The sequence below is a fragment of the Kryptolebias marmoratus genome, linkage group LG23 (genome assembly GCF_001649575.2).
Source record: "Kryptolebias marmoratus isolate JLee-2015 linkage group LG23, ASM164957v2, whole genome shotgun sequence".
Taxonomy (NCBI): domain Eukaryota; kingdom Metazoa; phylum Chordata; class Actinopteri; order Cyprinodontiformes; family Rivulidae; genus Kryptolebias; species Kryptolebias marmoratus.
The window spans coordinates 8,296,054-8,312,631 of record NC_051452.1 but is presented as its reverse complement, the minus strand read 5'-3'; the positions used below and the strand labels follow the sequence as shown (position 1 = coordinate 8,312,631).

General features: G+C 44.1%; 1 protein-coding gene across 2 annotated transcripts in view; it reads right to left on the bottom strand.

Annotated features, from left to right (window-relative positions):
• The window catches only part of LOC108242198 (microtubule-associated protein 2), a 56,868-nt gene that overhangs the window by 32,916 nt on the left and 7,374 nt on the right, over positions 1 to 16,578 (bottom strand). The gene's annotated exons all lie outside the window — the stretch shown is intronic.

The following is a 16,578-nucleotide window of genomic DNA, read 5'->3' as shown; positions in this document are numbered from 1 at the left end:
GGGAGCTGTGTCTGAGGGGAAGAAATGTGTGTGTGTGTGTGTGTGTGTTTGCTCGTCAGTCCCATTAATTCATGTTTGAAAGGGATATGAAGCTCATCCAGCCCCGAGGGAATTCAGTTCAAAGATAATTTCTTAGAAAATTTCCAGAAGCGAGTTTTTATTCTTCTCCCTCTCAGTTTATCTCATTTGCCGTCCTGCTGAAAGACGCTCACACACACACACACAAAAAAAAAGTCTAAACATGACAGCGAATGCGGCGCTGAGTGTGTACATGAGCGCGTACAGGCGGGGTGAGGGGCTTGCCCCATGCTGAATAATTGCTCCGTCAATGGTGCTCATTTGCAGGCAGGGCCAAGTGCTGCAGCAGCACTCGAACAAAGACTGAGAGGGCGGTGGGGGGGGGGAGACACGAGGGGTCTGAGCGAGAGACTGCAGAGGCCCGGGCTAGCAAGGCAAAACCACGCAGCCCAGAAAAACCGAGAGCTTTAAAATTCCCTGCTCATTACTGCAACCACAAACCATACGAAGGGAAATGTATTTATAGAGCGCGGGGCTCACAGCGGTCCCAGCCCGGACATCCATCACCTGCGCCACTCGAGACGTCACAGTGAATAAACGCAGACATTATGAGCTGAGCCGAAGACCTCAAAGCTAAAAGACCGGCGAGGATGAGATCAGGAAAGCTGTAAAACAACTCAAACATCTCAGCACACCGAGCTCGCTTTTATTGCTCGCAGTTCCGTCGAAATTTATAACTTTTTCGGGATCGGGTCATAACCCTGTCGCATCAAAGCTTCCTATGAGGCTCCGCTGAACGGAACATTTCTGATATTTGCCCTCAGCGTGCAGAACTTGTGTTTCGATGATGTAACTGCAAACCACAAGGTCAGAGGTGAGGAAAGCAGCAGAGGCTCAGGGTCTCTGCAGGTTCTTGCCGTCAGTGGTGGTACGTTTAGTCAATATTAACCATGCAAGGACCAGATAACTATGTATTTATGTATTTTATTTTGTCTCCAGGTTGATTATTAAGCTTGTAGTGCTCCTCTTTCTCAATAAAAGAATCTCCTGTTGCGCCTCCAGGACTCAGATTTCACACTAAATGTCTCTTAATATAATATTTTACCTTGAATAATTAATTTTCCGTACCATTTCTATGTAACTATCATTGGTTTTACTGGACAGCACTGCTGTAGTAGCTAACAGCTCGACCTTTAAAATGCAAATTACTCATTTGTCTAATTTAAAATCACACAGAATGTTTCTACATGTAATATTTTAATTAAAAAAAAAACAAACTATTTTTCTGTGATATTTCCTTGTAACTTCGTTGGTATCACTGGTTAGTACCAGCTGGGTGTTTTAGAAGATTTTGAAACCGTTAATAGCTGTTCTGGAAAGCGTGTAAAAAACTAAATAAGTGTAATGCAATAATCAAGTACGATCTCAGATAAAGTTCAGCTTGAAGGCTAAATCTAATCCAGTGTTCTACCTTTCAATAAATACATAATATACTGACTTTATGTTGTTTTATTAACCCTGGGAATTAAGTAAAATGTACTTCCAATGGCTGGAAAATGCATAGATTTGAGTAGATGTTTATCAAATTTAATTTCACTTGCTAACAGGCTTGGTTTGGGTTTGTTTCACAACATGAAAGCCCAGAAGAAGTTAAAAGTGAAACAAATGTTGATTGTTGCCGTTCGGCGTAAAGGTTTCTCTCCAGCCGATCAGAACCCCTGAAGCTAAGCAGTCGGTCCGGATTGAAGCTCCTGAACGTGGCGGCCAAACCTCAGGGAGACCGCCGAGGTTGATGCGAGATTGAATCACGAGGGATTCAGTCAGAGTCTCCAAAACCACTTAAAAATTAGAGGGAGAGAGGAAAACAGGCGAGTCTGACCCTCTTCTTCCACATCCTCCATTAGCTTTGCAGAAAGAGCCATCAGCGTGAGGCTGTAATCAAGCTGTCGGCATCGAGGACGGGATCTTAAAGAAAGCAAACGAGGCGTTTAGAGTGAGCTCATTCAGGGTGTTTTTTTATTTTGGGGGAAATGACAGAGGAAGACAAGATATAAAAGAGGAAATTGGGCAGATTGACGGTCAAAAATCAAATTTCCGCCACCTTTCAGGCGGCCTTCTGCCAGTGCCGATTAGAGACCAAAGCAGGAGGGAACAACAAACATAGCGGCTAACATCTAATCTCCCTGGAAGCAGATGCCAGTCGTGCTAATACCAATCTGCTGGAACCAACAGAACCGTCAACAGACGCAGCAGAACGCGCCCGGCAGATTAGAAGTCATTTTGTCGAGCGTCATAACAAACTGTTACACATCAAATGCACTCTTCCAAACAAACAGGCCTCAGAGTTTAACGCCTAAAGGATATTTAGCCCGCTGGAAGTGCATCGTTTTCCCTCTTCAGCTCCAGAACTAAAAAGGTAAGTCGATCTCAGCGCTGTACTGGGAGAAGGTTGGTCTTTTTTCCGACTGGCCCAACTCCTTGTGATCAGGATTAGCCGAATGGATCATCCCCTGCGGAAAATAAATCGACCCATTCATCCAGATTTGAATGAGAGATTTCACTGGAGATCAGAACATCTCTGACTTTGTGTTTGCCGATCAATCAAATGAACCAATATTGGCGTTAAGCTTATGTCTGTTAATCCAAAATTCGTCCCGAATTTTCATTCTCTGAATGAATCAATAAAAACGCCAAGAGAGACATTAACCTATGTGTTTATTGGAAGGCATTAAGTACTCCCAGGTCAGTTTTTGAAAGACAGCAGTAGAACAAAGACAGGACCAACCTGCGACGGAGGCCGACTTTTAAATCACCACGTTAGCATGAAAGGAAAAGAAAATTAGGCGCCGTCTGCTTCTCTATGTAAACAAACAGGTGCTGATTCATGCTGGATTTAATGTACATTCACACCGACTGATGCATCATCCCCCGCTGAGCCGTCACCCAACCCGACCCCTTGTAAAAGCACGACGCACGCCGTTTAAAAACGACAACGACGCAAACCACATTTGGGTGAGCGGGGCAAAAATCATCAGAGGTGCTGTGAGGACACATAAGGATTGGATTCTGTGGTTTACATCAGTGGTGGGAATCTGTGGGCATCTGATCAGACATTTCTAATTCAGAGGGCTCTGCCCACATCGCACCAAACGCTTCAAGACATTTCAAAGACTCGCCTTGTGGACGCCAACTAGCCGCCAACAGTCACAGCCCAAGACACCTTCAGCAATGGCAGCAAAAATACAAAACTGTGTGGCTCTTATGAGCATCATTTTCCTTTTAGCTTCATAGAAGCAGAAGTACATCAAAACCCTGGGTTTCAGTGCAGCGGGGGCCACTTTTGTCACGTCTCGGTTCATCGAAAAACAGGATATGACCCCTAGTTTCCACGAGATTCCACATTTGAGGTTCCAGCCACTGGACGGGCTCCTGGTGTTGGTCCCAAGCCAGGATAAAGGGTCGTGTCCAGAAGGGCAAAACAAATATGCAGATCTACAGTTGCTCTACAGCAGTGGTCTCCAATCCATGTTCTGGAGGGCCACCATCCTGCATGTTTGACTTGTTCCTCTGCTCCAACACACCTGATTTGAATCAATGGGTGATTAACAGGCTTCTGCAGAACATGAAGAGGGAATTTAACCACTGAATCAGGTGTGTTGGAGCAGGGAAACAAGGAAAACATGTAGGATAGTGGCCCTCCAGGACCAGGATTGGAGACCCCTGCTCTACAGGATTGGTTGGAGCCTGGGTTAACCACCTCCAGCGCTGTTAACCAGCAGGAGATGATCCGCTGTGGCGACCCCTGATGAAGGAGCAGCAATTCCAGCACTGATCCCTTCATGTAACTTAAACTGACAGATTGAGGTAATATCTCTGATTTACAGAAGAAAAATAAATACAAATGGCCAAAAGCCCACGAATGAACAACGTTAAAAACATTAAAGGTGGATCAAGACAATAAGGTGATAATAATGCTCTATGTGAATGCGGGAGAGGTTAAAACGCCCAACTATCAGACTTTAACATTGGTCAAATTTCTATGATTGACGACCCTACACCCAAAGTAAGACTTTGTTCATCAAACAGTTAAACTCGTGTCTCACTGCCATGTTGGAAACTAGATGGTTAACAGCATTCAGTCTCCAAAGTGTCTCAAAATGATTGTGGGGATTCTTAGTTTCCAGTTTGAGGTTGAGGTGGGCAACAAAATAATGGGGTAGAACACAGTTTGCAGGTTGTGCACACAAAAATAAGCTCTGATTTAACAAAAAAAAAAGTAATTGGCTGTGATTGCTGGTCACTTGGTCACCAACAAGTCAATCAGAGCCCAGTGAGCTCCTTCTTTAAAGTTAGCGCTGCACTAATCCTGTCACCCAGGCAGGGACGTTGGAAACACTTATCCTGGCACCCAGACGGTAATAACCAAGGACCGGATCAATCCATGCACAAACAGCACAGCAGGAGCAGAAATCTACTTCCAGTTCCAACAACAGCTGCTTGTTTTGATTTGAAATGGGACAAAGAGAAAGAGCATCCGCTTGTTTGTTTTAAACAAAGTAAATCTGATTTAGGAGAGGCCTAATCACCCAGATCCGCATCGATTTAGCAGTCTTTTTAAAAGGTCTCTGATCCGTCTCCGGCTCCACCAGGCAGCCATACAAGAACCAAATATTTTACCCAGTTTGGGTTTCCATACTAATAACAATAAGCCACATGCTTTGATATTAATATGGTATATAAATGCTAAATGTTATAGTTGTTTTAAAAGTCTACCAATCAGGAAAAGTGTTAACAAGTCCCACTTCTTTGTTTCCAGGAGCTTAAAAGCTTTTCATAAATCGGATACAAGGAGACATATTTTCTATATGGTGATAAATTAAATCATTAAAAGATTTATCTGCATACAAAGGGCAGTAAACCTTTTTAGTTAGCTCCACGAGTCCATTAATGTCTACAGGAAAGAAATGGTTGATTTTATTATATTGATGCAATTATGTGCCGAAAAGCACGCCGACAGCCGAGCGCTCTGTCGTCGTTCAGAGGGTCCGACCGTAACAGCTTGTGAGAAAAACAGAAAGACGAAATGGACTGTGAAAAAAGCAGATTTGCTGTTTGCTACTACAGGAAGTCCAGTTTCCAAACATAAATGTTCAAAAACACAACCAGGGACAGAAACATCTGTAATGTTGACGGAATGCGCACAGTAGTCGTGGGCGATATATTGAGTATATCTGCCTGCATCCAATTCACGAGGAGTTCGGGCTTTTCCCAGGTGCTTCAAATGCATCAGATTTCACTCCCTCTTCCATTCGGGAAACCCTAGCAGAACAAGTGATTAAAAAAATCATTTCTGCTGCTGGGTTAATTTGTATCAGCGAGGAAACAAGGGTCAGAGGACACGATCTGCCCTCGGCCACCACTACACCAGGTTTATTGTTGAAATAAACATTAGGATGGTGACAAGGAGGATTCAAAGTATCGCAATATATATAAATATATTGGATAAAGCTCTAAATTACTGCATTAATTTTCAGTCACATCGCCCAGCCCCGTGTCCAGAGCAATTTTTGTGCAACTTCTGGACCACCGCTGCATAGGAAGTCAGTGTTTTGCTCCCTACCACGGAGTAAAATGGCCTCCAGGGGGTTTGTATCGTCTCATCACTCACATGTAAATGCATACCCGATGTAGAGTCAAACGCCCCCCCGTTCTGCCTCCCACCACGACAGGCTAAAGATTGTCTGTGCGCTGCTTTCGGACCGTCGTTCCTCCGCTGATACAAGCAGAACAGGAAATTCCTCAGATGTGAAATATGCTCTCAGAGAGGCCTGGCTAAAATAAGACTTTTTGAGCAGAAAGAGGGGGGGAGAGTGGGGAGAAATTGTGTTGTACGAAGAGGGAAGAGAGGATTGATGCAAAATCTGAGGCAAGCGAAGACTCAGCTGTTTTATGGACTTAAATAAGTCTGAGGGTGTGTTGTACATTATAACTGTCTGCTGTGTGTGTGCCTGACTTTACGCTAACCATAGGGTGTAGCTCGGGGGCTTTGAAGTCGTCTCTACACTCAAACACGCTACTGTACAACATCCCATAATAGTCCATGGAAAAATAAAAAAAAATCAAAACGTGCTTTTTGCTCACAGGGACACTGAGCTCTCTGTTCGCTTTCTGACAACGTTGTGTGGCTGCTACTGAAACATGTCATGAACCGGTGGAGGGTTTTACTGAAACTTGATATTAGAACATTTTCTCCAGCGAGTTCTCCGGATCCGATTTCGCCTCTTCAAAACGTCGCCCCGACCCTACGTAGGGGTCCCTTTACACCAACGCTGTTTTTTGAGGGAAGCGGAAGATTTTCTGTTAAGGTACAGCCGTTCGTGTACACCAGGGGTGTCAAACTCCAGGCCTCGAGGTTCCCTCTCCTGGGAGTTTTAGGCATTTCTGCTCCAACACACCTGATTCAAATGGTTTAATTACCTCCTCGCCAAATCATCAAGTTCTCCAGGAGCATGGCAACAAGTCATCCATTTAAACCAGGCGTTTTAAAGCAAGAACACATCTGAAACATGCAGGAGAACGGCCCCCCCGAGGAATGGAGTTTGACACCCCAGGTGTACACAACAACAGTGCTCGTTTCCTCTGAAACCGAAGCTTTCTGAACCCCGGGTCTCAGAGTGGAGATTTTCAGGGGGACCCCCAGAAGTGGTGTGAAACCACAGCACAGACGGCTGCAGTCCATAGCTGTTCTGCGCATGCAAGACGACATCGACAACAGTAAAGCTCATTTTTATTCACATAGCAGCTTCATCCGCCACATCGAGACAAGGCCCCGGATGAACTGTTTCTCACAGCGGTTTGCGTCAAGCATCGTATGATTGGTCAGAAGTTGTTGTGGGCGTGTTTATGCTTTAATGGAGCCATTTTGTTTGTACTGCTCCTGAGAAGCAGCTGGAGGCTGTTTAGCATACAGCCATCTTTACAGCTGTTCCAACAAAACTTAGAAACCTGCGAGCTTAAAAAGACCGCAGAGATACAGGCGGCTCTTTGTGGCTGGGAGGAAGTGGTCCTCGGCCGGACAGCTTCATACCCTTCGTACCCGGACCCTTTGTTTCGTCATTATTGTGCACCATCATGTTTGCAAATGCCAACAGACGTGCACTGTCTCAGTCTGTTTAATAAACACATCTGGTCACGGTATGGGAAGCAAACATCTGTACGAGGACAGGAGAGTTGAAGAGCCGGCGGGAAGAAATCCGTTTTAACGCTGTAGGAGGAGGGAGGAGCTTCCTGGGAGTTCTGATCAGAGTGTCTCGTGGACGATGAAAGGTGTGTGAAAACGAACGTCTCCCAACCACGGGACCGCAAAATGAGCCACCTCATTGAAAGGTGTTGCCAGATATGCGATAATCACCATTTTATAGGATAGTTTTAGGGTCAAGAACAGTATAGTTCAGCATTTCCTTCAATAAGCACAGCCATATCTTTGTAAACATGTTTTTTTTCCTTGTTGATTTGCCTCAATAAACACTGAAAAAACATGAACGTTTCCACAGATCGTTCCGGTGTAAACAGGGCCTTAGACCTGACCCTATGTTTTGTGCCGGGGTAAAGATGTCCAAACAGCGATTTGCATCCCTTAAACACAGAGATCTTCCAAGACAATTACAAAAAAAAAAAAACATTTCTTTTGTTATAAATAATGTTGATGGCACAAAACTATTGTAATGTCTAGTTTTATATCACTGCAGTTCTTCCCCAAAGATTGTTATACACTTAATTACCAGTTTTACAAGGATGCACCGTAAATGAGCACCCTGATGACACTTTTGTTGACATAAAACGAATCAGACGGTGTATCGGCTTCCTGAAGGGGAATCCCACGTCGCAGAGAAACATTTTAACTGCTACATTATGTTCGTTTAAATAATGGGACAGCACGTCTGTTGGGGAGCGTCCTTGAACGCAGCAAAGAAAAACGAAGAATGCCAAAGACGCTCTTTATAAAAACGCCAGCTCTTTTTGCCATTTCTCGGCCTTGAGGCTTTTTAGAAAATTACCATTCCTCCCTGGGTCACTGAAAAGGCAGAGCACCAGCAAGGAGAGGTGGTAATTTGTAGCAGAGATGTCCCCCTTCCTGCTAACGGGAGATCTGAACGTTGTATCCACATGCCATCTGTTTTAAATTAGCACCTCCACGAGGAGCGCAGATATCCGGGCATCAGCCGGGTTTAGTCCTAAACCTGCGACAGCGGGGGACAAACAGAACCAGCAGACTGAGGTGAATATTAGATCAGGAAGAGGAGGGGACCTTTAACCCAACCGTGGGCTTTTTTCCTCTAATCAAATCATGTCGGACTGAAGTGTTTGGGCTTGGAGGGGAGAGGAGACATGTGTCACCGAGGCTGAGTGAAGAGCGGAAGTTTCTGGAAGTCATCAGACGGGGAGACCAGCTGTACGGGACTTTTCACTGCAGTCATCGCTGATCTGCAACGTTCAGTCAAATACGGTAAGGTTATACTACACGCAGCTGAAACCAGATGTTTAGATTCACTGTAAGAAGACACGCAACCATGTTCCCTCACATTAAATCAGATTAAACCGTTCCTGTTTTACATCAGTTAGGTTTCCCAAAGTTCTTTATATTTGTTAAATATAGTTTCCATCCATGTTTTTTTAGTATTTGGTATCACTGCCTTTAAAACTATCTGACTTGGGTCTATAGTTTGCTGGAGTTTTGCCCCGTTCCTCCTGACAGAACTGATGAAACCGAGTTGGGTTTCATTAGAGATCAGGACTTTGTGACGACAGCTCCAAAACACTGACTTCATTGTCCATTTTGTAACTAATTGGTGAGAATTTGGGTCATTGTCCGTTTGAAGACCCATTTGTGTCCAAATCCTGTCCTGGCTGATTTGAGATGTTGCTTCAATATTTCCTCATGCTGCCATTTATCTTATATAAAGTGCACCAGTCCGCCTTGCAGCAGACATGATGCTGCCTCCTCCGTACTTCAGTTAGGATGGTTCAAGTCTCCAATATTATTGTTTTCATCCCATCTACAAACTGTAATCTGACTTTTTTATGTTGCTTTGGGAGTATTAGCCTCTTCCTGTCGGCTCGTGTTGCTCCAGGACTCGTTTCACTGTGGATGATGACTCTCTGAGCCGCTTCAGCAGCATCCACATCAGCTTTTCGGCTTTTGTTTTGGGGCTGATTCGCACATTTTGAACATAAACACGTCAGGAACACAGAACCCGTTTCCTTTCTGAGCAGTACGAAGGCAGGACATTATCATGGTGTTTCTACTATAAATGTTTGAACAGATGGACCTTCGGGGATCTGGAAATTGGACCCAAGGCTGACGATTCTCTTCCTGATGTCTTTGCTTCTTTGTGTGACATAACGGAAAAATCAACAGAAATTAGCCGAGGGTTTGAGGTGCGCAAGTGTTGTCAAGTAACCAATCAAGAAGTCCCAAAACCACAATATCATCTGGGCTTGCTAAAGTTGTTTAAAGTCAGAGTAATCTTGGTGTAGTAAACTTCTGACTTTGAAGTAAAAGCCACAAGTCTCTCATTATTTGGGCTTTTAACAAATAGAAATAAATCGTTAATCCAACCTGAGCTAAAACAGGAAAGGTTTAGTCTGATTTAACGTCTAACAGTGAGAAAAAAAAATAGTTCTGAGTCTGTTTATTCAGCGTATGTAAACATCTGGTTTCAACTGTATTGTTGGTTCTGTGTGTCAGAAAAAGCCCACATCTTGGCCGAGCGTTAACACCAATAAACACACTCCTCTCCGAGTTGGAGTCAACAACTGTCAGATCCATATGGAGCAAATCTGTCATTCAGGCGCTGCACGGGAAACCGCCCCGTCAGTAAAAGCATCCAAAACAATCAAATCTGCGCCGAGTCCCCTCCCCGTCCTCCCAACCACCGAACAGGAATGAGTCACGTTCGGATCTGGAATACACATGAAGCAGATTCTCGTTGGACGGAGGGAAAACTGCGAGCGCCACCCTCATGATAAACGACTAACAGTGTGTTGTGTTTTGACATCTATTTTCACTGAGAGCTAATCCCCAGCTGCTACCATGAGGCCGTACAAGTGGTTTCACATGATACAGCCCATTTAGTTTACAGATGATAAATTTATATATCTAATATTTGGATAAAAAAGCACCAGTAGGGTACTATATATCCAAATATACAAAGACATTTGTTTTATTTTAGAACCTTACTTAAAGGGATGCACAAATACCAAATTTTTTTCAAACTGAGTAATTTAATGTGAGTACTTTCTAATGCAAAGTACCAATACAAGTACTAATATATGCCATTACACAGTCCCTGAAAGGCTTTGCAGACATTTTTTGCATTTGTTGTGACCCAAAACGCCTTGTTTTGCATCAGTTTTTTCGCAAAGTTGTGATGTTTGTAGCTTTTTTTTTCTTCGACGTGTCAAGAACTATTTAATTTACGAGATTTACCACATGATGGTGCACAACACGCCCATCAGCGTCAGAATCCAAAGCATGAATTCCCTCACACAACAATCCTGAATACGTGTCTAAAGTTGGAACACAGACAAAGGGTTCACCTATGACCTTGACCTTTGACCCTGTGACTCTTAAATCAATAAAGATCATCCCTGACCCATGAGGTGTCCAGCTGTGAAGTCGTTCCTACGTTACACAGCTGCAGAGTTAGAGCACCAACAAGGTTTACTACGACCTTGACCTTGAAATCAACAGGGATCATCCATGACATCATCACTTGTAGCCTGGTCACATCCCGGCTGACTAAAAAGGAATCTACACAACTACTTTCAGGCATGTTTTAAGCTAGAAAAGCACCAGTTTTTGTCTCTGTTCAAACACAACGCTCCACATTAAAGTAACCCTTCAGGAAACTGACTTTAAATTTGTTTTCTGACACGTTTTCATCCTTCAGGTTCGAGTTCCAGGAAGTGATTTCTATCATGGCGAGAAGGAGATTGGTCAGATTGGGGAAAAGCTGCGGTGATTGGTCAAACCTGCAAGACCGACCAAAGTTCACATGTGTAAAAATCAAAGGAGCTTTCCAAATGGGCCCGGCGGTGAGCTGTGAGGTTGTCAGGGGGAAAAGTCACCCAATTTGTGTTTTAACCTGACCTTAGAAAAACCAAAAATTGATATAGTTTAGCCACTTTGTAGATATTGTGCTAAAATCTGTCTGTATCTGAGAATCATGCAAAACAAATACAACAGGTGCTTCTCACCTTTGTTAAAAAAGTCAGTCCTATTTGTCTGTTAGTAAAATATCTCATGAATTAGTTCTTCACAGCATATATTATTAGCGTGGCATCATTTTTGATATTTGAATAGTTTAAAACTCTGGCATGAAGGAAAGCTGGGTTTTTAATTTATTCGTTGCAGGCATTCCTCTCTTTTTGGAAAACTTCTTCCAGCTCGTTGCAAAAGTGAATCAGGAAATCTTACGCTCGTGTTATCGAGCGGATCCCAGACTACGCCGACGTCAGCCTGCAGTGCAATAAAATCATTTTCAAACACCAGGCACCAACAGCGCCTGGATGAGCGATGATGCGAGGAAACAATGAATCAATCCGGTCAAACACGCCGCCTCTTAAACTGCATTAAAGCCACAGGTTTCCTGTGCGGACAGGAAGCGCCTGAGCGAGGCTTTCACCTTCGAGGTACTCTAAGTGCAGGCTATTAGTGAAAGCGATACAGCAATATTGTGGTCAGAGTGAGAGGAACGCAGGCGAAGACGGAAGAGTGTTGGATGGGAATCATTCATTAAGACAACAGGATGAAGTGAGGAGCGAGCAGGAGCTGCACCCCTGGTTCGACGAGGCTATAATGACTTCCTGCTCTTGAGGGATTGAAAGGCGAGGTCATTCACCATTAACTCAGTTTGACGTTTACATGCTCGGAGCCAGCTGCAGCTCAGGGCACGTCTCTCTGATTACTTCTGTGGCCCGCTGTAAACGCTGATCTGCCCGCCGCGTCCCGTCGCAGAACATGAAAATAAAAGGATTTGTCAGGATTACCGTCTGGAGCCCAACGCTCCGGGTCTGAGGGTTCAACTCAAGCCCAGAAGTCTCACCGGGTCTGTTACCTTTTGGATCTTTTCTTTCGAAACGCTTCAAAACTCAGTGACGTCAGAGTTGGGTAGCGCACAGCAGCTCCGTGCGGGGGTTCGACGGCACTTTTGCTGCCACGGCGGAGATAAATCGCCATGGTTACAACTTCATTTGGAGAGGAAGTCAGAGGGAGAAAGACCCAAGGACTTTGATGACAAAGAACTGTTTGTTGCTCAATGACAAGGAGTCCAACGATTTTAACAACAAACAAAAGAAACATTTTCATTTTTTAAACATGAGAATTGTTTCAAAACACAGCGGAACACGGTTAGATGGTGAAAATGTGGAAAAGTCAATAAAGAGTACTTGATTAAACAAACAAAAGAGCAAACTTAGAAAAATATATAATATTTGGTTTTTGTTAAACATTATTACAACCAATTACTACATTGTTTTTTTTAACTAAACTTAGGTTTAGATGTGTGCAGAGGCTTGTTGTCCTTTTCCTTTAAAATCTAATGAAAACAGCAATAATGGGACCGAATCATGATACTAACACCACCGTGTATCATCATCCAGGATGTTTATCCTTACTGATCTACAGTTTTATTTTGAGTATCAGTTTTTTTTTAAGTTCAGGACATTTTTATTTGACTCATCAAGCTTGACCCACATTTTAAAATCCAGGTTATTTTTCTTTCTTGTCAACCAAAGTGTTTATGTGTGATTTAGCAATAAGTGCAATGAAAGAACAATATCCGGACCGGCATATCGCCCGCAATCTGTTAATGCTCAAAGTATGTGTTGGGGATGACTCTCACTTACTACCACACCATATTTCAGCTCAATATCTGCAAAACTGGCTGGATTATATGGCTCCAATAATTGTTTTCCATCCGCTCGTTTGTGACATATTCTGCTAACAAACACAGGTGGTGATAAATAAATAGAGCGATGAATGGTTACGACAGAAACGGGGTGAACTCAAAGCTTTAAAAGTCTGCTTTAAATCCGTCTTGATCTAAAAAGCTGCCGACTGCAACATCACCCGATCCGCAGGGTTATTTATTATTTATCTGCAGAGAAAGTGATGAGAGAATCAGAGCGGACGCGCGTGGGACGGTACGATCAAATGAACCCGAGCTCAGGTGAGTTCGTCTGTCGGAACGAGGCACCGAGCAGCGCCGGTGTCAGCACCCACAGCTCCGCAAGCAGACTGACATCAGCTCCAATCTCACTGACTGGGTGTCGCTTTGGCTTTCCACAACCAAACCAAAATATAAAACAGGCAGCAACACACGCACACACACACACACTTGCAGACAGAATGATGAAGGGCAGGCTCGACCAGACCAGACCGAGCTCTGTGTTTTCATAGCTCAGATGTGGAAGCAGATTAAAGCGTCTCGCACCCCGCCGCCCGACGTTCTGCCGTTGCGGTTCAGATCAGAACCGCCTCACGCGTCTGCTGATGGGATGCCGCCCAGAGCAGGAAATAGCTGAGCTGAAGAACACACGAGCCACTGGTGATGAAATGATTCTGCGCCGAGCTCCTGGTGAGGACACGGAGAGATGAAAGCTGCTGACTGGTTCTCGTCTCATCCAGGACTTCCACTCTCGATTTAAGCTTCCCAGTAATATACTCATAAATACAAGCTATCCAGTCCTTCAGCCACATTAATGCTATAATTATTATTATTTGTGCAAAGTGATTTGACCTTCAGCAACCTTAAGACATCAGCAAGCTTCACTTGCAGCTTTGGAATAATAAAAAAAAAAACAATTACTGAAAATAAAATCATGAAAATCAGTCACTGCTTTTGAGTTTTGGATCAGACTGACCCTGACACAAAGTGCCTTAACTTCTTACTTCTGCACCTCTGAGACTTCTGCACCTGTCCTCAGGTGTTTTGTCCCACTCCTCCTGATCAAACTGCTCCATCTGTCTCAGGTCTGAAGGGCTCCTTCTCCAGATGTTTCAGCTCCTTCCACAGATGTTCAGCAGGATTTAGATCAGGGCTCAGAAGGTCACTTCAGAACGGTCCAATGTTTGGTTCTGACCCATTCTTGGTGCTTTTAGCTGAGTGTTTTGGGTCATTATCCTGTTGGACCCATGAGACCGAGCTTTCTGACTCTGAGCAGCACATCTGGCTCCAGAGAGCCTTGATATTCTTGAGGTTTCATTGGACCCTGAACAGATTCAGGACCCCCTGTGTCAGACCCAGGACAGAACTGAGCCTCCTCCATGTCCCCTGTAGGTTCAGGGTTCTGTTCTTTGGTTCTGTTTGGGTCTGTGGACACAGAGCTGATGGGACTTGTTGCCAAAAAGCTCCAGTTTTGTCTCATCTGTCCAAAGGACGTCCTCCCAGAAGCTTTGTGGCTTCTCAAGATGTATTTTAACAAATTTCAGTCTCACTATTTTATAATTTGGTGTCCTCCTCAGTCTTCCATTAAGTCCACTTTGGCTCAAACAGACAGATATATATACTGGTAGTTATAAATAGTTTTTAGTATTTCTGAGGAATCATCAATTAAAAACAGGATTACCACTGAAGTCTTTTTTTTTATTGAGGATTATGATAAATAGCCTTCATCCAGTTAGGATAAACCAAATAAACTACAACAACATAACAATCAAAACAGAAATGCCTCCAACCATAATTATGAGTTGCTACTGCCAAAAACAGCTCTATTATGTCATCTTAAATCCAAGCTAAAGCCCACACACACCAGTTTAGGTGCGGGCACTCAGAAAACGAGTCTAAGTGTTCCCACTAGTTCTGAGTGGGAGCCGAACTCCTAACCATTCTGACATTATGAGTAAATCCCAAGTGCTTCGTTTAAACCACGGCCCACGACACATCACTGGCAGGGATTAACTCGTGAGGCCAAAAGGCTCTCTGACTGAGAGGTCATGTCAAAAAAAGAAGACTATTGTACAACGGGGTTCACTGCCCCGGGACAGAGGATGTCCATTCTATCTGAACTGCTTCNGGGGGGGGCATGGGGGTTCCCATAAAAGCACAATAAACTTATAGATAAGCCTCCTGTAACCCCGTACTGACCTTATCCCGCTACACTCACGTTTAACAACCAGAACCGTATCGAGGTGTCAGAAAACTGTAAAGAAAAACAAATTGCGGGCTCATTCAGCAGCCACTCTGCAACGATCGAAGGGTATCTGTCAGTCATCAGTGACTGGGAGAACCAAGAGCAAAATGAGATCCCTTGCAACATCGTTTTATTTAGGTTGTAGAATGTTGCTGTGCAGACGACTTCAGACAGTATCTCACTGAGCTGCAACTGTTGGAGACTGGTTGGTGACGCAAAATTACAACAAAAAAAAGGCCATTTTTTATCTGCAGTCTCACTGAATCCTGAGTGTTTGTGACCAAGTGACCAGCGAGCTTTTAGCAAGTCCATGGCATATTCCTGTGGAGATGGTTTGCAAAAGTGTATTCGAGGCCGTGCACGTTATTTCGTTGCCCTCCGCCGACCGCAACAGAAGTGGGAAACATTCAAGCAGCTCGCAACGAAACTGAGAAGGGCTAGAGACACCAGGAAAAAAATCCTGAGGGGTTTTAGAGGCAGGGTTTAAGGCTGGTTTGGGTAGCCTGCAACAAAACTGAAAAGGTTTTGAGACGCTCGGGACAAAATTAGGAATGGTTTGAGAGCCCAGCAATGAAACTGTGAAGGGTCTGAGACAGGTTTGGGATACTTGGATCAAAACTGAGAAAGGCTCTAGATGCTCTGGATAGAACTGAGAAGGGTCTGAGATGAGTTCAAGCCACCTGCAACGACTCTGCTACTATTTTGAGAGAAAATTTGTTGCACAAACATCCCAAGTACGTTCAAAACTCAAGCAACAAAACTGGAAGCCTCTGTGACTCGCACGTTTGAAGAACAAGTTTCCATCAGTCGCAGCCCAGGAAACAAAATCTAGGTCTACCAACTACTGCCATCCTCTGAACATGCTGGTCAGATTTTTTTACCCAAATCTCATGAATCATGGAGAAACAAGATGAGATCAGGCTTCCAGTTACTGTAGACATGACGTTAACCAAGATAACATCAGGCCACGCATCGAGGGAGTCAGCTTTGAACTTCCTGTCTCTAATGTTTGGACTTGATATACAAAAACAGCAGAGGAAAAACATGCTGGTACCAAGAATGAGGCGTTTAGTATTTGTGCAGTAAGTGTCCCTGATTGTCTTATCGCAACCTCAAATCATCCAAACAACCGGACGGTTTTCCAACCTGAAACAGTCCAACAAACAGGACTAAAACCACCTGAAGCGTGCAGCTCAGGCCAACAGAAACTCACGCTCGATAACAAATACGGTCAGATACGAGTTTCAAGCACTGAAGACCTCCGAGAAAACCCGCATGCCCGTGAGCGCCACAGTTTATGACCAGTTTATCACCAACCACTGTCAGAACTGAAAGAACCAAACCCCCACCCCACCCCCCCCCCCC